The 27,695-nt window shown below is 42.7% G+C and overlaps 1 long non-coding RNA gene across 1 annotated transcript in view; it reads right to left on the bottom strand.

Annotated features, from left to right (window-relative positions):
* The window catches only part of LOC104693467, a 64,677-nt gene extending 43,344 nt beyond the window's left edge, over positions 1 to 21,333 (bottom strand). The window contains exon 1 of the long non-coding RNA XR_752548.4: positions 21,060 to 21,333. This is a non-coding gene — a long non-coding RNA (uncharacterized LOC104693467). The remainder of the gene's footprint in view (positions 1 to 21,059) is intronic.
* Between the last annotated feature and the right edge of the window lie 6,362 nt (positions 21,334 to 27,695).

Consider the following 27,695-nt stretch of genomic DNA (forward strand, 5'->3'; position numbering starts at 1 on the left):
ACTCTTTCATTAAGGTGTAAACCAATCACCTTTTTGGAAAGTGAGACTGTCACATTGGCATAAAATAGTGCAACTCCAAGAAGCCACACTTTTGCACAGTGCATGTGGAAGTTACTCCCTCTCCTCATAGATAACCCTAACCATCCCAAGGCTCCTCCTACTCTCAGAGAATGAACAACAGGAAAAAGAAATATAACAATTATTGGAAAACACTGTTCAAGCCAAAATTCCCTAACACTTTCACAGGTACATATTTCTTTGCATAACTAAGTGAAGGTTTAGCCTGCAATGTGCAAATGATCAATTTTTAAATGTATTTGGATGGTTTGATTTAATAAGTGAGTTAGGAGTCTAAGTATGCTTTTAAATCCTCCCTAAATTCTAGTACATCACCACGTGTGGGTTCATTCATTAATTTGAAATGTGCTCACAGCCTGCATTTCTACAGGGCAGGATTTGGGATTTACTGCAACAGTAAATTACATGTTTGAATGTTCTGAAAGAGGCATTCCGGTTTTCATGTCATACATTTTGTTAAGATTACTGTACCTTTATATTTTCTCAAAAGTAATATTCCTACCATTGGACAGTCATATCATTTTCTGTGTCTTCTGCTGGCCCTTTTTTCCAGGGTGTACTTTTATAACCCAAGGTTATAAACAATTAGCACAATCTAATTTTCAATACTAAGGAAAAGGATATGCGTGGTTTGTCTCTAAAGTAGGTTACAAAAAAATGAACGTGTGAGCTTTGACTGAACAGAAGGTTGACATAACCTGTGATATTTTCCAAACGTCAAAAAAAAAAATTGTTGGCTAGTTAGTGTTGTATAGTGTAGCTATTAATTTCAATGGGATTATGCCACAACAGAATCCTCCCAGTTATTTTGAATACATTTTCACAAAATGATCCCAGCAGCTAAAAGAATGAATCCTATTTTGTCCCTACAAAACCTGGTCCAAAATTAGTTTCCATGCATAATTTATTGTACTTATCAAAATTCTGATTTTAACTTACCTATACATATTCAAACATACACTTCCTTTTGTCATTTCCAGTGTATTATTGAAAAATGACATAAAGTCAAATATCCAAAACTATGACTGATATAATTGGGGGAGTTCTGTCAAGATCAATAGTTATGCTGATTAACCCCAGCTGAGGATCTGGCCCAATAAATAGCTAACTACATAATGAGCAAAATAATTCACTCTGCTATTAATTAGAAAAAGAACTAACGAATGCTTAATCCAAATGTTGGGTTTTGGGTGTTCCAAAGCACGTACACAGTTGTGGGCAATTTGGGAGCAGATCAATGTGTCAAGTTGTGGAGTTCCCACATTTCTCTGTTCTCGGCTGTAAACCCTTTGCATATTTTGGGAGTAAAGGAGGAGTCTACATTTTTTGCAGATGCTGGAAGCATGCCAGATCCTGCACTTACAAATATTTCTACATACTGCCAAATGCTCCCATTGGGAATACTCCTTGTATCCCCATAACTACTGGTTTTGCTCAGTCCATTACTCAATAAAACTAGCCACTGTTCCAGCTGGAAGAGTCTGGTCTGAGAAAAAGGTTACCAGAAATTCAAAAACATCTATCTGGAGAAACTGGGCTGTTAATAGATCCAACAAGCTGAGATTTATTACACAATTTTTGCACTAAAAGGAAATATAAAGCACTGCCTTACAGGTGCAAATATATTTTTCTAAGGATCATGTCATTATATAACTCGAAATTATAACAGTATTTAAAAGTATGATGTGAGTGAAATGGTCTAGTGATAATAGTTATAAATTTCTTTTAGATCTGTATTTTCATCTATCACTGACTTCAGTGGGGCCAAGAGTTCAGCTCTGATGTCCTAATGATTTGGGAAAAATTGGAAGCATCTCAGCTTTAAAAAATTTTATTTTCTACCTTTAAGCAGTACTTGAGATCAAGTATGTTTTCCCTGGTGAATCTGAAAAAAAGGGAATTCATGTATTTGCTGCCTTCTACATGCAATTTTTCTATTTTCTTATCATTCTGTAACAATGAAAGATGCCACATTAGTGCATAGAGCCTTAATCTTAACCTGTCAGATGCATTCATTCCTTTCACTATAAAAATTGCATTTCACATTTTCTTTTCTTAGACCCCAAATTTGCAAACACTTAAGCATGTGCTTAATGTTAAGTCTCATTTGGTACAGAAAGGGAAAGACATGAACTGCACTTAAGAGACATCAGTGCTCTACAAAAGTATTTTATAGCTGTTTTTCTAGACAATATTTAATTACTTTAATACAAAATTGAACTGTTTCATCTCATCTCCGATATACCAGAGAAATCTTGAAGCTGCTCTTTAGGCTTCTTTTGATCTGATGAATATCTGCTGGTTTTGAGAATTTCTTCGAACGACCCAATGATTTAATTGCAGCTCTTTTTCCTCCAGCCTAGCAACTAAGCTAGTGCCATCCCACATTAAAGGCAATGAAAATAGACTAGGCTGATTTACAATAAAAATATTTATATTTAATATTAGTGTTTCTATAGTAGGTCACTAAAGGAATAATAAAAATGGTAGGCTGTTGTTACTGCCTTAAAAAATGGGATTTTTATTTAAGCAAATCATGTCAGTGTCTGAAGCCTACTGGATTATCTTCTAACATATGGTAAGTATTGGTTATGTGGTGTGCTGGCTTGCATTTCATTGTTGGAAAAGCATAGAAAACTGATTTTAGTATGCCTTTGCTCTTAGCAGCAGGGTATAATCATTTTTAAAAGAAATTATGGAATCAAGCATTAGCATACTGTGTAAATTTAGGATTTATGGAAGGATGTCATATATCACACACATATATTGCTTTGGGATGCTTAGGAAATCTTCACTACCACATGTCACTGTTTTGTAGTTGTTTAAAATGGTAACTAAGCACATGCAAAAAGATAGCAATGCTAGGATAGTCTTCCAAAAAATTACATTGTTAAGTATTTAATAAATATACCAAAACATTAATATATTATCCATTTTACAATCGCTGAACTTTAAATAATTTCTTCCTGTGAATGCATGAGTTATCATTATCCCTGAGAGTATTAGCTAAGCCCCACATATTCAGCCCCTTGCAACCTTGCCATACTTACAGGATTTTCTTCAGGTGTCTGGAGGCGGGAGGATGTGTGTGGGTGGAAGTCAGGGCTCTTTGTACCCACAGGAGAGGAAAACCAGCACTTCTCATCCCCTTCTTTCCCTCCACTATGGGCAAACTCTTCTCCATGTGAGGGAAATGAGAGCTGCACCAGCAGGTGATGCCATTCCCACACACCTCTGATGGTGCAGGATACACACGGGCTTTTACCTGGCAAAGCACTGGGAGACGTGCCCTGCTCTGGCGCCAACACGTGTCTGCTGGATCTTCTGAAACAACAGCCTGCACATCATGACTCTAAACAGGAAGCCCAAATTGTAATTGAAAGGTGAGAGAAAAGTACCCATTATATACTTGCCAGCTCATGCTTACTGCTGGGGGTAGGCTTGACTTTACCCTTCACTTTAGATTTCAGCGGCTTAATTAATCTATTAACATCAAAAGGAAAATAATCTGTTCCGAGCAGTCCTTCTAAAGACTTGGTGCTTTGAAACTTCATTTCAAAATCGATCTTGCCTCTATCAAAATGAATGTAAAACTCAGAGACGAGAAGAACCCTTTCCTGTGACCCTCCATCACTGTCACTTTTGTTCTACCAGACCTCTGCAAGGTGCCCGTTTGATCACTGCTATTTATTCTGTACTTTTGTCTAAATAAAGCTCTATGTTATTCACCCGTACAGAGAGAGACAAGCAACAAAGCACCAAAACTGAGGGGGTTTGTTACAGTCCTGTTCTGTCAGACTGTGGCTGTATGGGGGTTGGTCATGAAGCCACTGTGGTGGCAGGACCTGGCAGCAAAAAATGAAGATAGGGCAGGAAGTCAGCATAGCCCCTTTTTACATTTCCCTATGGCCCATGCTGTGCCAACAACACCAGGCCGCCTGTGTAAGATACTGGGCAGTGACTGGCCAGAGTCCTCTGAGCTCACAGACCTCTTGGTGGTCAAGTGCCAGGCAGAAGAAGGCCCTGTGGAATAATGAACACTGTGAGTGCCTGGAGACAGACCACAGGCACAGATGAGATGGGAGGAGAGAGCAGAGGATTTGGACTGCCCAAGGCTTCTCTATTTAGAGACCAGTGGAGTTGCTATTGATGCAAATAATGGTGAGCAGCCATTTAGGAGGGACCATGTGTTCATGTGACAACTGTCCAAAGGTGAGTGCCTGAGAATAAGACATCTTGACATTTCACTAAAGGCTAGCCCTGGTCTCCTGCCCTCAGCTAGGTACTTGCTTGGTGGGAGGCAGAAAAGTAAAGCAAGAAAAAAGATGCTGGTACACTGGAACTCTTAAAATTTAAACTGCTAACTGCTCATGAAAGAAAAAGGCAGAGCCAGAAACAGTATCAATTATTTTAAATTATATCATACAATGCTAGAGTTAGCAATCACATCAGCCACTTGTCCAAGCTGCTTCAAAGTACATCTTGAAGCACAAGACTCCCATCCCACATGACTAGCTCAGTTCATTGACAAGGTCTATAACTCACATTTGCAAATATTCAGCAAATCTAACATAGCCTATGACCTATCACTTAGAAATGTTCCTGGAAAAACCTTGTTAATCTGTAATAACCTAGAGAAATCACTTCTGCTATTGCTCCATGGCCCAGATTCTCCAAGGTCTGCCATGCCTGAGAAGACATTTTTTCTTCTTATTCCCCTGATCTGGCCCCTGGTTCCTCACTGGTGTTTTGCAAAGCCTGGGGACCTTGAAGGGGGAGCTGACTGCTTCGGCCCAGGTGTCCACTAGGGCAGTGGAATGGCTCTCTGACCCATTAAATCATTTTGAAAATGCAGTTATATCTAATTAGTGTTTAGCATTGGCTGTCTCCAGTGTTTGCATTGGTTTGTTTCCATGAAGTGAAATTTCTGGGTCATTTATTACTTTTTTTTAAATTTATATATTTTTATATATATATATAATATATAATATGTATGTTACATATTTTTATATATTATATATTTTTATATATTATTTATATATATATGTTTATATATTTTATTTATATATTAATTTTTTATTTTATTTATTACTATTTATTATTTTATATGTTCCACCATGCTTTGACAGTCACCTTATGTTCTGCCAGTTTGGGGGTTTTTGTCAATTACCCCGATTTTATGTTTGACTCTGATCTGTATCTACAAATTCTTTTCACTACATCCTCTCAAGACAGGAGCTTGTCCTTATTGCCAGATGGATTGTAAGGGCTGGACTGTAGAATAACTGCACAAGAAATAAGGGATTTGTTTACAAACAGCTTGACAGAGTTAGCTTGCCCAAATACACAAGCTATCCAAATTTCATGTAAAAGGGACCTCTTGTACTGAAGGAGAGTAAAGAAAAGCTGTGGCTCATGGTCAGGTTTATATTTGCATTTTCCATCAAGGGGTTATTTGATCCCCTCTGCAGGGAGCATTTACTTGAAAGATGGGTCTCAGCCACAAAGTGTAAATTCCATTTCACTCTCCCCAAAAGTCTGGTGTTATTCAGAATGTCCAAGTTTTGCTCCTCCTCTGTGCCAAACTTAGTGGAACAAGAGCTACATTCCGTCATATTTCAGCTCTCTCTTTAATATACAATCTTCTCTTTCACTGTTAATCATGTCTCAGCCTCTTGCTTACATGTGACAATGTCAGCTCAAGCATGCACAACGAACTCATAATTCAAAATTACTTGGCTCTGCAATACAAGATAATCTTAAGAAAACTGCAAATTAAATACTGTAATACAATATTCACATTTATGTTATCTGATAATGTACACTGTGATTTAAATTCTACTACTGTCAAATTCTTTGAATCATTAAACATGTGATACCCAGTGGACATTTTATTCATTCTAGACATGTTTTGACGTTTTCGATCAAAACATTTTTTAGTATGATTAGCTAACTTGCTTAGCAATTGTTTTCTGGTGTCTAGCATAAACTAAGAACACTTTATCAACTATGGTGAATTATCATTTCTAACTCAGGATTACAGAAATATAAAACTTGCATATTCAACAATGGAAATTCTCTAGAAAATAACAAGATTTATGACTCATTAAGAACTAAAAGGTGTTGTGTCTTGACATTATGAAGGGCCAGGATATTATGAAAACAGATTTCCACAAAAAAAAAAATTACATTAGAATTAAGCTGAAAAAATTTAAATTTGACTGAAGCCATTGAGGTTGTTGGCAAGCCAGTGCTATGAGTGAGTTGTGCAGCTCGATTACATCAATTAGTCCCAAAACCAAGCATTAGTTAAGCTTTTACTAATATTAGTCCATACAATTGCTTTCTGTTATAAAAGCAATAGTTTAAGAATGAACAGCAACACTTTTTCAATTTCCTTGTAGACATTGAATACAGAGTAAGAATCCAGAGTGCAACGCATTTAGTCGTGTAATCAGTTCATCGTTCCTATTTTCCTGAAACTCTACTAACAGTTTATTTTTACTGTTTTGTATATTTATCTAATAATGCTTGTTCAACTGCTGTTACATCATCTACAAAGAATGCTTCAAAGAGATGAGGGGAGAAGAAAAGGGGTGCGTAAAAAAAAGCAGTTATATCGCAGTCATGTAGGTAACAACTATCAAATACTTTATTTTATCCTTTTTTATTGCAGCTTGCTACTGGTTCAAACATGCGCTCAACCATACATGAAGTGTTTATAACAACCTCCCAACAAAGCTATTTTTGTATAAACATAAACTTTTGGGGTCAGCTGCAACCTGAGTCCCAAACTCCACTCCTGTTCACTTTCTAATGGGGCCAAATTCAGCGAGTTGTGCATTGCTTTCTCTGGAGACAAATGAGAGCTACCACAGATGTATGCAGGAGCAGGACTGGCTTCTCTGGGAACCCCCAGGACAGACCTGGGTCTCCTGCATGGGAGGAGCTGATGTCTGCCACTGACAAGGAGGGACAGGGACATGGTGCTTCAGAGAGACAGACCCTGATTTCCACCTTATCCTCCCAAGCTCCAAAAAGTTTTCTGCCTCAGCCAACCTCCTTCTCTACAGGGACATATTTTTCTACATTACAACACTAAAGATTTTAATAATAAATGTTCTTCTGCAGAAAATAGAAGTCAACACTGATGATGTTTTCCAGGAACTCATTTTCCCATATATATTAGCATCATGCCTCACATTTCAGTGACTTTTATTCAAACTTACTACAGCTGAGTTGCAAAATGCTGTCTTTGTCCTTACACCCATGACAGAGAACTTTATCTGCATTCAGATGCCTACTGGTTTGTGGTATTTCAATAATAAAACAGCAGGATTGAAGGCTCATGATGAGAAATCTGACTAATTACCTGTTAGATGATAGATGGTTGTAACTCTGCAGTGCCAGTCACTGAAAACAAAACACTTCTAGATATCAATCAGCTTCCTGACAAATTCAATTTCCATCACATTCAGTGGACAATAAATGTGAATTTTACCTCAGCAGCTATATGGCTTTGACTTTTAACTTTCCAATATGCATAATGATATTTTAATAAAGTAGAGATTTCTTCTAAGCAAATTAGTATTTGAATCCTGACATATTCATATTTCAGGCTCAAACCCTGAAATAATTAATGTTGCAAATCTGTTTTGTGTTCTATTGCAGACAGCAAAGGTGTATTTAATAGCAGTATTTTTGTTTTCTCCATATATTCTTGTTTAAGACCAATTATTTACAGTGCTTTTAATGGAGGTATTTACTCTCTTTTTCCAGCACCTTATCCATCTATGTATCAGTGAGCTGGGTGCAGATTCTCCCTATGACTCAAAAAACAAAATGTCCAATTACCACCATTACATACCAGCATGTGGGCCAAGTTAAAACAAAAAGGGATTGGAGTGTGGAAATTGAATATCGGCTTGAAGAAACACTTCTCTTTCTCTCCACATAGGGACTAATTGCACTGTCAACATCTGGAAGTTGTGGATAAACTTGTCCACTTCAGAATGAATCTGAGTCCACTTACTCTCTTATAAATCAGAAGAGGTCAATTATAGTGTGTTTAATATCCATGCCAACAGTGTGATATGAGAACTAGGCTCTAGAGGTCATCAATCCCTTTGTTGCCTTGGGCACAGTAAAGTGAAAGCAAAGAGGAAATGTTAACATTGCTTCAAAGTTATGCAGGATGTGCATCCTGGTATCACTGCAACTAACCACCCTGATGAGCCACACCCTGCCCCGTGCATCATACGTGCACACAGCAGACAAGAGCAGAAGTCTCAAACTTCTGAAATCATGTTTTATGGGATACAAATTCAGACCAAATGATTTATCTCTGCCTTTTGGCAAGCGGCATCCACACAACAAAAAGAAGGGCAGCAAATTACATTTATACTTGGTTTAGAGCACTGTGCCTCTCCTATTTTATTTCACCTAATAAAACATTGAAAAAAAAAAAAAGATCAAGCCTTAATACAATTGTCCTTCTTGGAGGAGCCATTTCAATGTGCTCTGTCAGCTGTCAGGGCAAAGCAAAGCTCTGAGGTCCCACCACAGGTGTCTGCCCAGCCCTCGGTGCAGGAGCTGCAGGGAGCTTTGTCCTTGGGAAATGGGAAAATTATTAAGCAGGTAACATCTGGGACCTGCTTCTCTGAGGTAACATCAGGGAGAGATAACTCTGTTAGTGTAAGTGATGGTCGAGGGTTTCCAGGGCTGGCCACTAGTCTGTACTCAATTTGATTGATTGGCAGGTGCTGGGACAAGGTTAAACTGCTCATTTCTCCCAACCAGAAGCAGCCTCTGCCTTTATCCAGAGCTCCCCATACCAGCCCCTTCCCAGCAGTGGGTCTCTGGTCTTCCACTGGAGCACAGGTGAGCAGGAGACACTCAAGTGACCCTGGGGATCCGCCTGCCCCAGGGCTGAGGCAAGGGCGCAGTGAAGGGCACGGTGTGAACCAGCTGCTGGGCTGTGGTGAGCTCTGTGCCAGAGCTCTGTGCCAGAAATGAGAGCTATGAAAAAACACAAGAGTGAAAAGGCTGAGAATTTTTCACTGGAATCAGTTTACTCAGGAAACACACTACAGCAGCCATTTCTTCTGAGCTTGAGTTTCTTTCCCGGGTCCTGCCTCAGCACCTCAGCACAAGCACCCCAGAAGAGCTCCCTGAACACTGGTCGTGGTGTGCAGATCTCCCAGGGCAATGCAGGTCACACACATGTGGCTCAGATCTGGCTTTCTGGCATTACATTGGGTTTAGATGGTTTTATATTGGAAGCTGCAGCAAATTTGCCCTCCAAACCACATCCTTCTCTGCAACCTGGAAGTTTGCAAGTAACTGTTATTTTCCAATTTGCAGAAATACCCATTGTTTTTTTCTGAATTTGCAGGACCTATTTCTACTTTGTTTTAAGAAAGGTCCCTGATAGTACTGCTGTCTCTGATTTTGTACAGTCAGGCTATCACTCTAAAAGGTGCCAATATATCTATGAATAAGAGGTTTAGTGCATCAGTGAAAAATTACATTCTTAAACACAGGTTATTAAAGATTATGTCACCAATCTGCATGCATGCGCATACATATCCATATACTAAAAAAAAATGCCAGTGATCAATTTAGAATAGCTTATTTTATTATTTCTTGTAGAAACAATGATGGTTGTTTAAACAAATTCTTCTGTATCTGATTCTGATAATGAATTACCAGGCTCACATTCATATACTACTTTTCATTAGAGATGCACTAAAGACTCTGTAATGATTTTTTTCTTAATCAAACCACTGTACAGAAGAGGTCTACTCAGGCTTTTCTTAAAGCAGCCTGACATCAAAAGATTTCAAAAGGACAAAGGCTGCTTTTAAAAGCTAACATACTATTTATGATTTCAAATGGCAGAGGTATGATTTAGCCTGCTTTATTACAGATGTTATAAGTGATGTTTCACATAAGAATATTATTCTCTTATTGCTTTCCAGGTAGAGTTTCCACTGGGTTCATTAAAGGTCTGAATGTAAAACAGCTGCAGAACCATGAATTGGGTCCTGGCAAGTGAAATTGCCCCTGTTTTGTATTTTTTTTTTAATCATTTGACGTGGCAACATGGCAGATATTTAATTACACTCATGCAAGAACAATAATTAGAAGTCCTATGACCTTTTTTTTCAATAAAATAAAATCTACTTATTCTTTTTAACTAAAATGTCATTTCCCATTTATTTTCCCCCAATGTGGTTGCCAGTGTCCAATTTTTAGGCTCAGTGCACAACAGTGATAAGGTCAAAACCTGAGACAGGGTGATGTGATTAGCCCTGTCCTAGGCTACCTTGTAAAAATGTCTGCCACACAGCACATGCTCTGTCATGCAAGAAAAATTGTTTACGAAAGGGTTCAACCAAACAGAGTTGTGTGAACCTGCAGAGGACTTTTTATAGTCTCCTCTCAACTGATTTTTACAAGTGAGATCAGGGAGAGGGGGAGGGGAATTTTAAAATGGGTAAACAGAAGATAAAACTGGACACTGGAAAATCAAAAATTGAGGTGGGTGGTCTGGCAGCTCGAATAACTGTTGCAGATGACCTTATGAAGCCAAGGTGTGATTCATCAATCCCAGAAGTCTTGCAATATGCTATATTTTCCCTGCTTTGGAATAGGCAGTAACCCAAACAAAACCTGACCTGATGAGGTTTGGTTCACAGAGGTCTCATCTCTCCATGAGAATAGGTGGAATTACAAGCATAAGTGCCAAGCATTAATATGGCACCATAGACAGAGACTTTATTTATCATGCAGAGAGTGAAAACAAAGCTTTCTTCTAGATTTATTAGTAAAAGGGAACAGAAGAATCTGGTATGGACAAACTGCATGTTCCCCACATCTCAGCTGCCAGGACTTCCTGCCCTCAAGCTTAGATATATTTATCTGGCTATAATTCAGTAAAGTTGTGTGATTTCAAGCCATTCCAAACAAACAAAATATCTAGGATATCATTCAAGGAGTCCTGACAATGCAATATTTCCCCTTTCCGATTAAAATAAAAAACAGAGATGTTAATTAAATGCTCTCACAAAGATGAGTTCTTCTCAGAAATTGCTTTTATTAATTTTATTTTTTAAACAGCTTAAGGACTGTAAAAATTAAAATTATGGCAGTTTTATCTGGATGAAATTATTATAACATGTATATCACTAGGAGAGAGAGAAAAGCATATGGAATATATATATATATTCAGAGCTTGATTGTGCTGTTTCTTTGTATTCAAAGGCCTCTTTGACTTCAGTGGAAATTTTACATATATGACAGTTGCAGAAATGAGTCCTCAAATTGTAGAGAAATCAAATTTCCATGTTAAAGAGACCCTGTTTCTAATTTCACTTGGAAAAATCACAGTTTTTCATATGAACCCCACCTCGTTATTTTTCCAGCCTTTCTAAACATTGATGCTTTTTATAAGTGAGGGGCACTGAGGAATAAAAAAAGAGATAGAAAGAAAAAGAAGACTTTATGTGTACCAGGGGATAAATATGTTACTGGAAAAAGTTTTTGTGGTGAGTGTACTGTCAGGAGTAAAGAGAAACATGGGTAATACCATTAGCGCCCCAGCGCTCAAAATAAAATATTAATGGCAGCATTTCCTGAGAAATTAAATTACTAGAGAAAAAAAGTCTTAAAAATATGCATTCCACTGCCTTGTTGAAAGCCCTCACACAAATTATGGTCAAATTAATATCCTTTTTCCTTTAGCGCATATACTTTATGACCTTGAGAGATGTTTTCATGTAAATGTCTGAGGTTTTCTTATTCAGAAATGGTCATATTTTGCACATACTCACTGGCCAAGGGAAAGAGCATCACCATTAACTATGTTTGAATGGATGAAATTCAATTGTTTATTTGCAGGAGTCATAAGACCATCTCGAGTCTGTTTAGCCTCCACTTAAACCTCCAAAATGATTCAACTTTAGTCACTCTTGACTTAAGTGCATTGATGCTGAAGGGTTAAGTCTGACCAGCCCAGTTTGTGCCAGCTATACTGATGGACAGTCAGACTCAGCAAATGAAAAGAGTGCTCTTTTTGTTGCAACACTTCACAACTTCTTTAAGGTTCTTATTCAACCATTAGCAGTGACTCACTGGTTGTTAGATAACTGCAGTTCTCACTAAACTGAAAAAAAAATCGAGATCCATTCTCACAGAGGTCCTCCATATGTGATAAATACTGGCTGCTATGCTTCCAAGACTATAATTATCTAAAATATAATTCATTATGTCAAGTCTCCAATGCACACTATATTATCAACATGAGTAAAAAAAATTATTTCTAGATCATGACTATTTCAAAAAGACTATTTCTTGAAGTAAAGAAGGGAAACATTATGACTCATGCCTATCAATTTTCTATTGCCTATATTCATTTTTATTAAAAAAAAAAAAAAGAAGAAGAAAAAATTCAATGTCCTGCCAATAAGTTGAAATTTTTAGCATGTTTTATACACATTAAAATCATGTTTCAAGTAGGTTAATAATACCCCACCAGCCTCAGAAGCAGTGAAGAACACAACCTTCCTTTGCCCTGATTGTGATACAGGAAAAGGCTTGCTCCTGCTGAGACTATGAGGGGGCTGAAACTTTCCTTTCTCTAATAAGGTCACCAAGAAACATAGATATTTGGGGCATAAACCTGCATTTAGTTGAATACTGTCAAATGAGAAAAATCTGTGTACCTCACACGGTGCTTAGCATCGTGTCCAACACTGGCGTACTGACTTCAGGTCAGGCCAAGTGTGTGTCTCCTACCCCAGTCTTTGCAAGAAGACTATCCCTAACACTGTTCTTATTAACCTTTTATAATTATTTTCCACAGTCATAAATAATTTTTGCAGCAAGATTTTTCACACTTCTCCCCCATTTTCTGATATAATTCATTCTGCTAAGTTTTTAAGAAGAGTTTTGAAAAATTGAGGCAAACGTGGTTAAACCTAAGATCCCACAGCAGTATAATAAATATTCATCAGTACTACATTTGCCTTTATGTACTTCCCAAGCTTCAAAATATCTAAATGACACAAATTTGTTACAGTGGTAAAAGCAACACAATTATGGTTAGTGGCCTGTCGCTGCTACCATCCAAACTTCAGCTTACAATGATATAAAACTCTTGACAGGCCATTCATGGATCAAACTTAAAATATAAGGAAAAAAGAAATGGTTTTAACAACTGAGAGTTTATGGAACTGCCAGATGACAAGCTCGTATATGGAAGAGAAAATTAGATGTACGGAGGAAAAAACAAAACAAAGACTATGCACATTGCAGATAGGTTTTATACATGCACAAAATATTTACCTTGACGCTTTTTAAAATCAGTACTTTTCTTAAACGAATTGCAAGAAATTAAGACCCTGAGGGGATGTTCTTCTCCACATCAGAGGCCCAGACTAGCTCAGGAGAAACAGAAGTTCATCCTGCAGACAGGAAAGGAGTTATTTCTGCCCAGGTGGGCAGCAGGCAGCAACTGGTGCTGGAGGTGGACATCTCAGAGAGGAACCCAGGAATAAATCCTCCTTGAAGGCTACAGACACCTAGTAGAGAAGCTTCCACTCCCTGATCCATCACTAGATATTACACCAGAAACAAGGGGTAAAACATACAATTTGGTGCTCTTCATGATCTGGGCTTGATGTAAAGAGCAGGAAAGAAAGAGGAAAGAGTGGAATGAAGGAGCAGAAGAGAGAGATTTGCTCCAATGAGTGGCCAAAGGCACTCAAGTCAGGCTCCTGTTCTACCCTGCCCCGTATGAGTTTCTTTATCAGCTCTTTGAAAGCCAAAAGAGGCAAGCAACAAGCCTAGCTGCAGTGACCTTCCCAAGGTGACAGCCAGTCCTCCCCAGAATCTTCACCAGGATGGATCAGGCTGGCCCTGAGGACTCAGGGCCTTCTTAGGGACTATCTCTAAAAGAAGGCTCCCCACTCAAGGAAGAGGTGCTCACCCATCTTCTCACAAAGGATTTTATATCAGAGTGCTATAACTGGGGCTTTGGATACTAAAACATTATTTTTAGAAGAATCACATTCTATAGCTCCATGTTCTAACATCCAGTGAATTGCTAACACAAATAATTAAAACTAATATATGGTTGTAAAAATAAATGAATAAAGTATATTTCATTATGCAGTATCCTTGATTTTTATGGTGTTTGATTACTCACTAATTTGTAAAATATGGTAATCTGCAGTATGCATCCCAGTCATTAGTGAAATCATACTGTACTTTAGTCAACAGGCTGATGATCTGACATGTCCCAACAGCAGCCCTGTACAGAAGGGTAAAATGAATTAAAGGCCCTGATTCTTGTTTTTATAAAAGCCAGTTCAGAACACTCAGGCAATGAAGAGTAACCATCAAGTTTCTACAGACAGGCTTATGGTGATATAAATGAACACTAAAGTAAGTAATAATGTGGCCAAAGGCACTTATGCCTTTTGGGGTTTCTTTTCACATATTTTGTCTTTTACTATCTATGATTAAATTTGGTGAGAATATGTAGGTGACACCTAGAAGACAAATATAACTTGGTATGGATCAACAACATTAATTCCAACACCCAATTTTGAGAAACATATGTTCTCTCGAACAGATATATGGGTGTTATCATTGGCACAACTATAAATAAATATTAAATCCTCATCAGTCAAAATAAGGAGTACTCTGAGGTTTCACTTTCATCAGATAACAATAACACCTCTGGAAAAACATTAAGTCTAAATGATAGCATATTTATTATTTGACAAAAACTATCCTACAAAATATTTTGGTTTAAATCCCAGATGATTTACATAATAGATTATAGCAGCTGCTATAACAATTCCAAACTTGTTTTTTTTCTCAGTAGTCTTTGAATCCTCTAACACTACAAGTGTTTTTCCAGATCTTATTTTTTAAATTAGCATGCCTTGAGAAAATACCTACATGTATTTTCCTAGAACCACGCTAGCTATTGATCTCAGCTTGACAAAAGTGGAAGAATTCATAGGTCATTTCAAAGTCACCTGTTGAACCAACAGAGAAGAAATATTTCTCCTTCACCAGCCTAGAATCTTTAAAGAGCAGTGGACAGTGCAAAGGCTTCGCAGGGCATGTCCAGTTGCAGTGCACAGCCGGAGAAGAGTGTCCTGGCAGATTATCAGAGTATTTCAGCATTTTCATTTGAGTCCTGAAACAACTGGCTCTGTCCTGAGTTTTTTCTCAGGCAAAACTCCTGAAGCAGTGGTGGGCCTTTTGCTTAATTCTAGCCACGTGCAAATTTATTTTGGGATGAGCAAATAATTAATCTATTAAAAGGTTCCATGAGACATTCCAAAAGTCGCCATGAAAAATTATTGTCAGTGCACAGCTGAGATTCTGCTTTATAGAATTAGCTCATAAAGTAGTATCGTGTAATTGCATTTGTGTTGTCACTGTCTCTTTGTAAATCTCCAGAGATTTACAGCACCACACACTGGAGCAAGACCATCTAATATTTATAATGCTTCATTATTTTCATCTCCTTGGAACAAAACCTGTAGACTTATAGAAAATCCAACAAGATGTGTCAGAAATAGCAGTGTCCACTTGCAGTATCAATAGCAGTACACAGAACACAGGCAGACACAATACCACAGGAATTGCAAGTGACCAAACAGCTGCATGACATTTACTCAAAATACTTTCTGCATTTAACATACTTATTGAGCGGAACTTGAAAATAGGGTCATTGTTTATTTGGGCACGGCAGAGGGGAAACTTTGGTTTTTTACTAGACCTACACAGTATAAACAGATCTGGATTGTAAAGCCCTTTCATTGTACTTCTACAGGTAAAAATAATATTTTAACTAATGACAGCTTTGGCTGGGAAAAAGTTAAAAGGCTGCAGACCTTTTCCTGTAGTTTAGCTCAAAGTCCTACTTGGAAGAGGATGGACAGGTTGTTCATGTACAGATTCGTATCAGAAGTAGTTGTTTACAGCTTTTTGAAACATTTAGGGTTTCAACTTAACACTTCCTAGTTTATGACAAGAAAAACTAGGAGCATGCAGCTTTCTGATTGCTGTCATCAGCCAGCAGGAAAATGCTTAAGCAAGAGTAAAACAATTTCTTTATTACTGGTGGGATCTTAAAATACATGTCCAAGCTTCATAAAAGCCATAGCACCAGTGGGAAAATTTGCCAGAATAAGAAAACAGGAATTTGGCCCTTTCTCTGCAACTACTGACAACACTCCACAATATTATGCTGTTAGGATTTTTTAATTAAATGAGCTATTCTTCAGTACACAATAGAACTAAAAAGGAGAGAGTATCTAAGTATGAAGTTAAGTTTGTAAAGTAGTCTCTAAGTCCTTTCCAAATGTGCCCAGAAATTTAAGAATTCCATTGATACTGAGGTTTTCTAGATAAGCAAGACCACATATTTTTAAGGGGTTTTTTTAAATAGCTGTGCTTTTTGCTACAGTCAGTAAGTATCACGAGAAACATGATATTAAGCAGGATCTGATCCTAAACTTATGGCTCCAGTGGGAACTGACTAAACACCATTTATAGCATATCCCAACAGAAATACTCCATTTGCTCTAGCAGTGTTTACTGCAACTGAATTCTCCTAGCAGAAAACAGCTTTTTCACAGTCAAGTTCCAATATTAGCAGTGAATTAATTATTATGTTATATTTGTAGGACCATGTTAAGGCTGAGAGAGCAGCGGGGGAGAGGGGGGTCCCACGTTGCTTTTACTCCCTGGCAAAGAAGAATAGAGATATGGTAATCTGGGCAATTTTCAACTTTTAGTCATGTGGCTGGAAAAAATGATTTACTGGAAAGGACCTGACCAAATCTCTTGGATAGTTGCTTCATTCCTACAAAAACACACCTTTGTCTAAAAGACCAATATTTTAAGAAATATCCTGAAAGCAATCATTGCTTGAATAAGGTGACTCGCATGTCATTTCCATCAGTTCTGCAATACCAGTCCAGGTTTCCTATCAGCACTTCCATCCAAACACAGACATTTTTATGCCAGACATGAATCAAAAAAATTTAATCCAGAATGTTACCTGTAAATAATTTTAATCTAGAATGTTACTTTTAAACAACATACTATAAACCAAACCAAAACTGGAAAGAGACGAAAAGTGCCGTACCTGTACAGTGATTTACACTGTGCCTGAAGCCTGTTCCCACTCAGTAAGAGTCTCCCATTGATTTCAGTGTGGTTTGGTTCAGTCCCTTATTTCAGCCCTCATGTGTTTCGCCAGTTTAATGCAGCCACCCTTCCTGGTAGCCTTTGTCCACTACTCCTTATAGGAACATTCAACAATTTGCTGTATGATTAAAAATGTTGGTGGAAGTATGAACCATGTTGTATACTGACCAAGCACACATAGAGGCTACACAACTCCTACAAATATCACAACAGAAAACTAATCGAGCATTAAAAGTATATTTTCATTTTAGTTTCAAAAAAATATCCTGAGTATTTCAAACAAACTATCCAGACAATTATAAATGCTCATATTAGGTATATTTGTCTCAGTGAAAGTCCTGCAGCAAGAAGTAGTGGCAAATAAAAATAAAACAAAATCTAAATGGATCAAAAAACATGACTGACACAAAAATTGCTGTAAGCATATATAACCTGCTTCACTCACCTATGTGAAAGATAATGATTTTGATTCAAACATAGATACTTACATTAGGTATGTAACTGCCTGTATTATAACCCCACTTCCTAAACCTAACATGCCAATGAAGCATAAAGATACAACAAGGAAAATCCAAACTTGAATAATTAAACATTTATTTTTTATAAATAGGAAAGAATATCTTGAGTGCTGTGATGCTGGCACTGTGTTTACAAATTCTTGATTTTTCAATCATACATATTAACGATGTTTATTTGTATTGCAGAGCTAGTGGAAATACATTTCTATTCAGCACTCATATTATCTAGCAGATGAGCACTTTCAGGGTGTTTCCTAGATGGTAATTCTTTTAGATATCAGGCAGAAACTACACTTGCTATGTTAGGATTTTTTTTTATGCACAATATCCTAAAACCTAAAATTCCACCGCAAACCACCCTTTGTTACAGTGCTTCATGCTGACCTGGGTGTAAACTTTTACCATTCAGAAAAGTCAAAGAGGGGTGACATTTTAAGATTATATTATGCAAAGATATATCTATTTGCATTGGGGGGAAGAAAGGAGGGGAAGAAGGGGGAAGGGGGATGTTTTTTCAGAAATATTACACCTAGCCCAACTTTATGTCTAATGTGAGCTGTTTGAGTGTGCTTGGCCGGTAACCTGCAGAAGTATCCTGTCGGGTTGGCTGTCCATTTTCTTTTCATATGAATTGTTAGTAAAATCTACTTGAAACAAAATGGAGCAAAATATATACCATAACATCTACAGGAGTTTTTTATCAACTTCTGAGGTGACCATTTTACATTCAGACTGTAAAATGCGCACAGAAAATAGGCCTGAGAAAGAATTCTGAACCTCACAGCATTTGGTTTATATTTTTTTGACTAGAAGTGAAGTGTCTGGCACATCATTCATTTCTCCCTGGAAGGTGCAGATTTGAGGACATGTTCAACCCTGCTCTAAGTTTAGACAGTTTCAGAATAAAAGGGAAATATTCCCAAAGTCCCTGCCCTCTAGGTCTGCCTTTTAGATAATGAAGTTTCTGAAGGCATTGCTCAACACAGACCGACTAAAAAGGAAAGGAAAAAAAAAGGGGGGGGGGGGGGGGGGGGGGCAGGGGATATGACAGAAAAGCACATGTTTTTGCATTTCTTCTGAGTTTATTCAGAATTATATCCATCTGGGTGAAATAGCTAGCTCCCCAGCAAATTAATGGTCTGATGATTCAGGGAAATGTAGAGGTAGGTTCTTAGTAGTAAAATGCATGTAGATGAAGAAAGGGGTGCACAGAGTGAATCTAGTTTGGTAGGATAGACTTTTTTGTAGATTAAGGATTAATTTGGAAACAATAGGCTCCTAATAAAATGCCAACGTTACAGCAGTTTTATTAAAACACGTCTTGGAATAAAGGATCAAATTCTCTCGGACTCAGCTGCAGCCCGCTGAGGAACCTGAGTAGAGGCAACATTTGTTAGCAGAGGCGACTCATTAGAGAGGGGGAAATTGCTGTCGGCTGGGAACTCGGTCCCGCTTGAGCTGGAAGTTTTGCCTGAGGAGTTCAGGATCGGTCCCTTGCCGTGTCCGGGTCCCTACCGCCCGCTGCAGTGCGGGAGCGGCGCTCACCTCTTCCCGCGGGGAAAGGACATTAGTCTGCGCCACGAGAACGCTCCGCTGTCTCTAAAACAGTGATCCCCTGGCCAGCCAGTCTGAGCAGAGCAGCAATACCCGCAGATACTCAACAAATGATCGCCTAAAATACCAAACGCTGATTCCTTCTCTTTTTCCAGGGTCGGGGTTTTTTTGTTGGGTTTTTGTTTGCTTTTTTTTTTTTTTTTTGTGACAGCAACTTCTGGAGATTAATCCCTCTCTACAGTTTGCCCGTGCCTTGTCATGTCAGCAACGTCCTGCACAACTTAACGAGATAAACCCTGACAAGCTAATCAGGCCGGGCGGGGGCTGGCACCGCGTCCTGGGGCCGGCGGCCGCTCCGCACCCCCGCCGCCGCCTGCGAGCCCGGCCCGCCGCGGATCGCTGCCCGCGCCGGCGGAGCGGCCGCTGCGCGCCCCCGGCCCTCACCCGCCGCCACCGGGCCGGCCCCGAGGGCAGCGGCGCGGCCGGGCGGAGCCCGCGGGCGCGGAGCGGGACGGCGGCAGCGCTGAACCGCAGGCCCGGGCGCGACCGCGCCACTCGTGCGCACACGCGGCCTCTGCGCGGCTGCGGAGCGGGGACCCGAGGGAGGGAGCCATTAGTAGGCGGCTACGGGGCTCGTTTCTCAGCGGCGCGCAGGGGACGAGCCCTGAACTTGGCGGTGCCGGCGGCTCCCCGGGCCTCTCCGCCGGGACCGCGCTCCGCCGCCGCCCTGGGGCTCCCGGGCCTCGGGGCAGCCCCTGCCCCGGCTCCTTGAGCTGGAAGCCGGGCGCTGAGTATCGTTTTAGCTGGAGAATTAGAGCGTCTAATTTATCCAGTCCTCATTTGCGACCGGTCTCCTGCTAAATTATGTCAGCCAAAGGTCAGCCGGACTCAGCGGTTCTCTTCATTTTCTTAATTTTTAAAACAAACAAACAAAAAAAAAAAAAAAAAAAAAAAAAAAAAAAAAAAGAGGAGGGGGAGTGTGATGGGGGAGGGCGGGGGAGAGAAACCAGCAAGTTATTCAAATTCAACCTCATCTGAATAATCGTGAATTTGATCCAGTCAGAGCTGCAGACTGTACATTAAAAATAAACGTCCAGGAGGCATTTACTGAAGTTGATTTATTAAAAAAAAAAAAAAAAAAAAAAAAAACAGAGGTTTTAAAAATGCAACGTCTGTCCAGCCCTTTTCCCAAAGATGGAGTGAGTTTTCAGGTACTGTACGAATCTTGCAGAGTGGTATCAGTGTGTCTACAACACTTAAGTTGAATGCTTGAACCCCCCAATCATAATTGTATGTTCACAAAGCACATATGGCAGCTGCATTCTTTGTATAGTTTGTTATGATCTGGTGTGTAATGTAAATATATAAGTTCCGACCGAAAACACAGGCTCGCTTTCCCAATAACAACCAAAAAAAAAAAAAAAAAGTTGCTTTGCAAACTTAAAAAGAATGACATTAGTGCCGTGCTACTGTCGGAGCCAGCAGTGATTATTTGGTCTGTTTGCTCCCATTCAGAGTTAATACACGACAATAGTTTTACTCTGTGCTGCTTGACGTGAAACCACTGGGGTTGGGCAATTCTGTTCCAAACAAATACAACTTCTACACCCATCCCTGGGACAGCTAGCCGAGAGCTGAGCGAGTTTTGCAATGGAGAAAAGCATCACTTACCACGACGGGGATCTAGATCTCGGCAAATGCTGCCAGTAGGTCTGAGAAGTGAAAAAACTGGAAGAGAAGCGCAAAAAGCAGAAAGTTGGAAAGGGGGATTTGTGTGTGTGTGTGTGTGTGTGTGTGTGTGTGTAAAAGCCAGCGGGAAATGCGAGCACAGCGCTCCCTGCTCTCCCTGGTCGCCACCAAAACAAAGATCCAGGAGTTAAGGGAGCAAAGCTGTGCCAGATCTACACACACAGCTCCTCACAGCTCCTCAGGGCCAAACCTCAGCTTCTCACTCACTCCAGCTAGCGACAAGGGTTAATGCTCCGGAGGGACAGGCTAGCCGGCCCCTGACACTATTGGCTAGGGAAAAAAAAGCAGGTTTAAGGTAAATTTACAGGCGCTTTGCAAGTTGCAAAAGGATAATTTAAAAATTAATATAATAGTAACAACTAAAACAACAACAACAATAACAATAATATTACTAACAGCAACAGCAACAACAACAATAATAATAGAGCCCATTCTTGTCCGAAAAAGCGAGGGCACGTCCCCCTCCTCTGCCCCCGCAGCGAGCGCTGCGCGGTCCCGTCCCGGTGCAGACGCCCGCGCCCTGCTCCTGCCCCAGCCCACCGGGGGGACCTGGTTATCTCTGGAAGCACAACAGAGGGACGAACCCGGAGGGGAGAGGGCTGGGGGGAGGGAGGAAGCGAAGCGGCCATTACCACCAAATGCAAAGGTTCAGGCTCACACTTAGAGATCAACAGTTTTCTTGGGAACTAAATGATGGGAGCAGATTCCCACGCGAAGGCGTGGGCATGTGACTCAGGTGTGTGGTCGGGTTCCACTGTCCGCTTGAACGACGTTCTCGCGCCCCTGCAATTACCTGGGAGCTTTCCCCTTCTGCTAAAGGGGAAAATGGAAGAAAGAAAAAAGGCTGGATGGAAAGCAGGGAAAAAATATGTATGAATACACATCTGTTTAAATGTTGGAGCAAATGGTGACAACAGTTCGTGCCCAAGACAAGCTTCCACTTGGGGAACCGAGGTCAGGATCTGCCCTTTCTGAACTGAACAGGCGACATGATGGACATCGGCTTTATTGCCGCCCCTTGTAGTCGGCTGGGGCGTGCAGGGAGCCTCAGCCGTCCGGGGAGGGGGACACAGGCCCTCCAGGTGTTGGCCCGGAGAGGCTTCCACTACCCAGCCCAGGCGCACACACACCTATGGGCGCGCGTTCGTCTGCAGCGCCGAGCAAGGAGGGGAGAGCGGGCGGTGGAGAGAGGTGGGCTATGGCGGAGGGGGAGAGGGAGAGAGAGTCTACGGAGAGGGAATTGTCGCTGGGCGATTTCCAGCCAGTCTCGCTCCGCCCGGAAGGGCCTTTCTGGGAACTTGGGGGGGTGCTGGGCCGGGCCGTGTGGACGCGGCTCTGCCCGGGCCAGGGCAAGTGCCCAGGTGTGCCCGGGAGCCCGCACGCGTTCCGAGGGCTCCAGCCTCCATCCTGCTCCCTTCCCTCCGGGCTCAGGGGAAAGAAAAACCCACCTCATTACCAAGATATAGAAGCACATTTCTGATACCATGGGATGTTATTTTGTCACCGTACAAAAGGCTTTAAAATTACTTTGTGCCGCTGAACAATGAGTACTGGGAATTACTAGTATTTGTAAAAAAAAAAAAAAAACAAAAAACAACAAACAACCTACAACCTACAAAGAAACAAATGCCAAGAGCCTGCGTTTCTTCCTCGGATCTATCATGCGATGTCCATATACCAGCAATAAAATATGATGGGCCATACAATATGATGAGGTTTTCTTAAGAGGAGCGAGACAGAAAGGAATCCATTACAAGAACCTTTCTCCCTTCCCCAGAGACGGTACTCTTCTGGTGACTGTACCCGTCGCGTTTTGACACATAAGCCCACGAAAAGCCTCTCGGCCGGCGACCCCCGGCGCTGAGAACAGCTGTGAGGAGGGGGCCGGGGGTTCCCTAAAGAGCCCGCTAAAGGAGGGAGGTCGCGTTTGCCCAGCGTGCAGGGGAGGCTGAAAGCCCCTGCCCGGCGCATCGCTGCGCGGCACGGGGACGGCGCGGCGGGGGCAGCCCCGGACGGGCCGGGCCGGGCCGGGCCGGGCCGGGCCGGGCGGCTGCGGGGCGCGGCGGGAGCGGGGCGGGAGCGGGGCGGGCGGGCAGCACGTGCGGCGGCGGCGTTGCCGTGCGCGGGCGCGGGGCGGGCGCGGGCACCTTCCGCGGGCGGCGGGGCCGCGGCATAAATATTCAACAGCACGTGGAGCCGCGCCGCGGGCGCGCATGCGCCGTCGGGGCTGCCGCCGGGGCGCACGGCGGGCGCTCACAGAGACAGACAGACATACAGTCACATACAGACACAGACAGCACACACACACAGAGCACTCACACACACGTCACACACACAGAACTCATACAGAGCACGTTCACGCATCACTCACACACACATCACACACATGCAGATGCACACACGCATCCACATCACTCACACACAGAACACTCAGAGCTCACACAGAGCTCACACACAGCATGCACACACAGAGTACTCACACAAATACACACACCGCTGACACTCACTGAATACTCACACACACACACAGAGCACTTACACAGCCCTTACACACAGAGTGCTCACACACAGAGCACTCACACAAATACACACACCCCACTGACACAGACGCACCGCCCCTACGCACAGCCGCGGTTTCTAGGAACCGTCCCCAGGTGGTCAGTCCCGAACCTCCCCGCTGCCCCCGGCTCCAGAAAGGGGCAACATCAAGCACAAAACGCATGGCCCGGCGGGGGGAAGCTTGCTAATGTAGGGATATTTTCCCGGGCTTATTTTTCCTTCGCTCTTTGGCCATATTTCTTCACGGGATTTTTGGAAGTGAAAGTGTCCTAAAGGATCTTACAGTTCTGCCCCGTGCCAAAACACAACTTTCAATTTTTTGCTGAGCAAAGTCGTGCCCACGTCTCGACAACGTGGCATACGGGGACTCGGACTTGAGTGTGCCCCACTGATCCTACACCCTGCCTCGTTGCAGTTACCCCAGACATTAAATTCTGTGTTTGGTTCCCCAGATGTAAACACATGCACAATCACAGATGCACACATCGAGTATTTTTTTAATAGCAGTTTCATAGAGAGGTAGTATGATCGTATATATCTAAAAGGTAATTAATTTGATTTATTATACTTGAAAAATCCTGTCTGCAGTACGGGCGTCATCTGGAAACTTCATGCTATTTTATACTATCGTTCTAAAGCTGAAATAAATGTTGCGAATTGATGACAGCTTCCAGCTGCATGATAAAAATAGCCCCTTCGCTTCACAAGATCGTGTTTCATGTTATCGAAGATGAACCAAATCTGACCCGTAGACGTTCACAGCAGGGAAAAAAAAATTGATACAGAGTTAAAATCTTGGCCATTTTTAATAAACAATGCACCCTAAAACACAGCATCTTTGTGGTGAAATGGAACCCACCTTCACACGTTCAGCAGGTTCAGGAAATCAGACCTGCCCCTCACTCAAAATAGAATCTCAATTATTAATCTTTCTGGATGAATTTGGAAATTACACCCATTCTGTTACAAATGTCACCCATTGTGCAGAAGCATTGCATTGAATAATAGAGGTTCTGTGAGCCTTCGAAAATATACTTCCATGTAAACACATGAATGTGTGTCTTTCTAGAAACACCGCTCTTTCTTTACCTACAAATGTAGATAGAGAGGTATATGTACAGATATGGACTTATTTGTAATACAACAGCAACGCGAACGGTGATTTCGGTGAGCTTGTGTGCATCTATGGCAGTGTCCGTGTGTCCCGTGAGTTGTAGCCACAGCACAGGCCATGTCCGTGCCCACCATGGGACCCCCGCGCCCGCGGAGACGCGCGGGACGGGGGCGGCGGAGCCGCTCCGCAGGCCGGGCTGCGCGGCCGCGCCGGGCCCCGACCGGGCCCCTCAGCGTTCCCCAGCCTCTCCCCAGCAGCAAAGCCCCGCTCAGCAGGGAACCGCCACCTTTTGAGGAAAATGTGCTGATTTCCCGCGGGAACACCGCGCTGAGCCGCGGGGATCGAGCCCTCATCTCGAGGTGGCCGGCGCGCACGTGTGCGTGGGGCGGCGGGCGCGTCCCAGCCACGGGCAGGCACAGCCGTGTGTGGCTTCGCAGACGTGCTGCGGGTACGAACGGGGTGCGTGTGTGTGCAAATGCAGATGTAAACTTTGCGATGGTGATGCACGGTGCGCCTGGTACCTGTACAGCCTCCTTCGTGGGCGTATCGCTCACGAATTCCTCTCCCTCTGAGCTCCAGCGACAAAACGCACACGGGTTCTTTTAGCGTCAGGTCACTTGAAATACTCTGCCCTTTTCAGAGGGGATCTCCTTCCCCGTCCTGCCTGCTGAAGTGGGCTTTGCAGCGGGGCTCTGGCTCCGCGCCGGCCGCGCCGGGCTCCCTGCGGCCCGAGTGTGCAGCGGGGCTCCTGCGCGCCCGCCGCCCGGGCCCGACCCGCGGCCCCGGCTCTCTGCTCGCTCCCTTTAAAAGTTGCTGCGAGAGGAGCAAGGGCTCTGGACACAGGAAAACTTACAAAGTCAGAGTCGTTTTCCAGCGTGGCCAGAAAAACAGTAAATAAAAGTGTCGATGCTCCGTACATCCGTCCAGGGACTGCTGCTTCCTCACGGCTAAAAGAAGGGCGATAACCAGACGAGGCCAGCGCCGAGCGGGTGTCCCCATTTCAAACAGTGTCTGCACTAAAGAAGCTAACTTTGGCTTATGAATGCCGGACTTGCCTTTTAATAAATTCAAGCGATCACTCACAAGCCATTAAAGCGACCTGAAAGGCGAGTCTTTCGCGGGGGAAGGGGAAGCGCCCGATTATTGTTTTGCATTTAACTTTCTGCGTGCAAACGGCTCAAGCACGGCCGGGGGTTGCCACCCGAGAGGGGCCAGCGCACACAGCTCTCCACACACCCACCCAACAGCCTCCTGCACTCTTCCCTGCCGGTACTGCCTTCCTGCCGTGGGTATCTTCAAACACTCTCCCGCGGCGGCGGGAGCCTCCGCGGACGCGGGAGACTGCGGACGGCAGATATCGGACCTAAGCGTTTTGTCTACCCCGGACCAGGCAGCGCGAAGAGGCGCGGGGCTGTCTGCACGGCCTGCCGTGGGCTACAAAATCTACTTTTCCCACACAGGAAAAGTACCGCGACAGCATCTCCAGAGCCAGACATCAGAAAGAAAATTATGGCCCCCGTTGAGGCTGAAGAGCTGGGGTCGGTGTTTCTCCTCGCGAGCCTTCGTGAGTAAATCCGCAAAGGGAGCCTTGCTAGAGGAAAGTTGACTTTAGAGACTAAACCAGCGCAGAAACCGCCGAGAGAAACCTCATAATCTCTCTGCCTGAAAAAGCACCCCTCTGTCTGCCGGGGATTTCAAAGCACTGCTCCCCTCTCCAGAGCCAAGCGAACAGCACAAGCACCAGCACGGCGTGGACTTGAATTCAGCATTAACAATTCCAGCCCCAGTGATCGTTGCTAATTCAGAACATACACGGGATGGAGATCAACCAGTACCGCGCCGTTCCCCTTCACCCCAGACAAAAAACCAACAGCAGCAGCAGCAACAACACTAGAATCATCCTTTCTGCTGTAGGACGCTCAAACAAACCTCAGACTGAAAGTTTAAAAGAATACACATTAACCAAGTGTTCCAATACACACAAGTAACAGATCTGTGTTAAGCGACCACTAGGGACTTTACACCAAGTTCAAAGAAACTTGCAATACGCATCTTTAAAATATCTCACCCTCGCCACGTTTCTCCGGGTTTACTTTACAGATGGGTGGCTCAGACTAGCTCAACGATTCTTTTTTTCTCAGATACGCTCAGGTTACATTTTTTAAAACCGGTGCCCGGTAAAGTCGCCGAGACAGTTACCCTGAAAGATTTGCAACAAGCAACATTTTCGGCGCATGAAACACTTTTTCCCCCGGCTCTTTTGCCCGGTGGCTTACATTTCCTCAAGTCCCAACACTTTCTGCCCAGGTCCCACCGGGCACCAACTTTTCCTATCTCTCCAAACCCTGCAAGGTGGCGCTCTTTTCATTGAAAACTGATATTGGCCTTATAATAATAACATTTTGTAGAAAGTAAAGTTAAAGCGGAGCCTTCCCACGGGTGCTGCAGGGAGCAGGCGGCGATGCCGAACTGGCAGGAGTGGGGCTTCGGATGAGCAAGACAAACCCTCTTTCTTTTTCTTTTCCTTTTTTTTTTTTTTTTTTTTTGAGGGGGTGGGGTGTGAGGGGTGTGCTTTGGGGCAGTGAAAAGTCTCGCAGGGACATCCCCAAATGTTACGGACAAAGAAAAATACTTGCGAAGGGCTGATGAGAGCCAGCGGGCTGTGCTCTGGGCGGGTTACCGCCGGGTCTGCGGAGTGCCCGCACGAATGTGAGGGGAGAGCGGCTTCCCCCGCACCCCCGCCCCCCGAGCGGTTAATATGGCTATTGACTCGCTGTACACATAATATTTCTTTAAAGAAGCTGTTAAAGTGTCATCTTGGTCTACTGGAAGGTCAGTTTGTGCAATTCACTCTATGACATATCACAAGCCCTCGCAGCTTTAGC

This window comes from Corvus cornix, chromosome 9, assembly GCF_000738735.6.
Source record: "Corvus cornix cornix isolate S_Up_H32 chromosome 9, ASM73873v5, whole genome shotgun sequence".
NCBI classification, from domain to species: domain Eukaryota; kingdom Metazoa; phylum Chordata; class Aves; order Passeriformes; family Corvidae; genus Corvus; species Corvus cornix.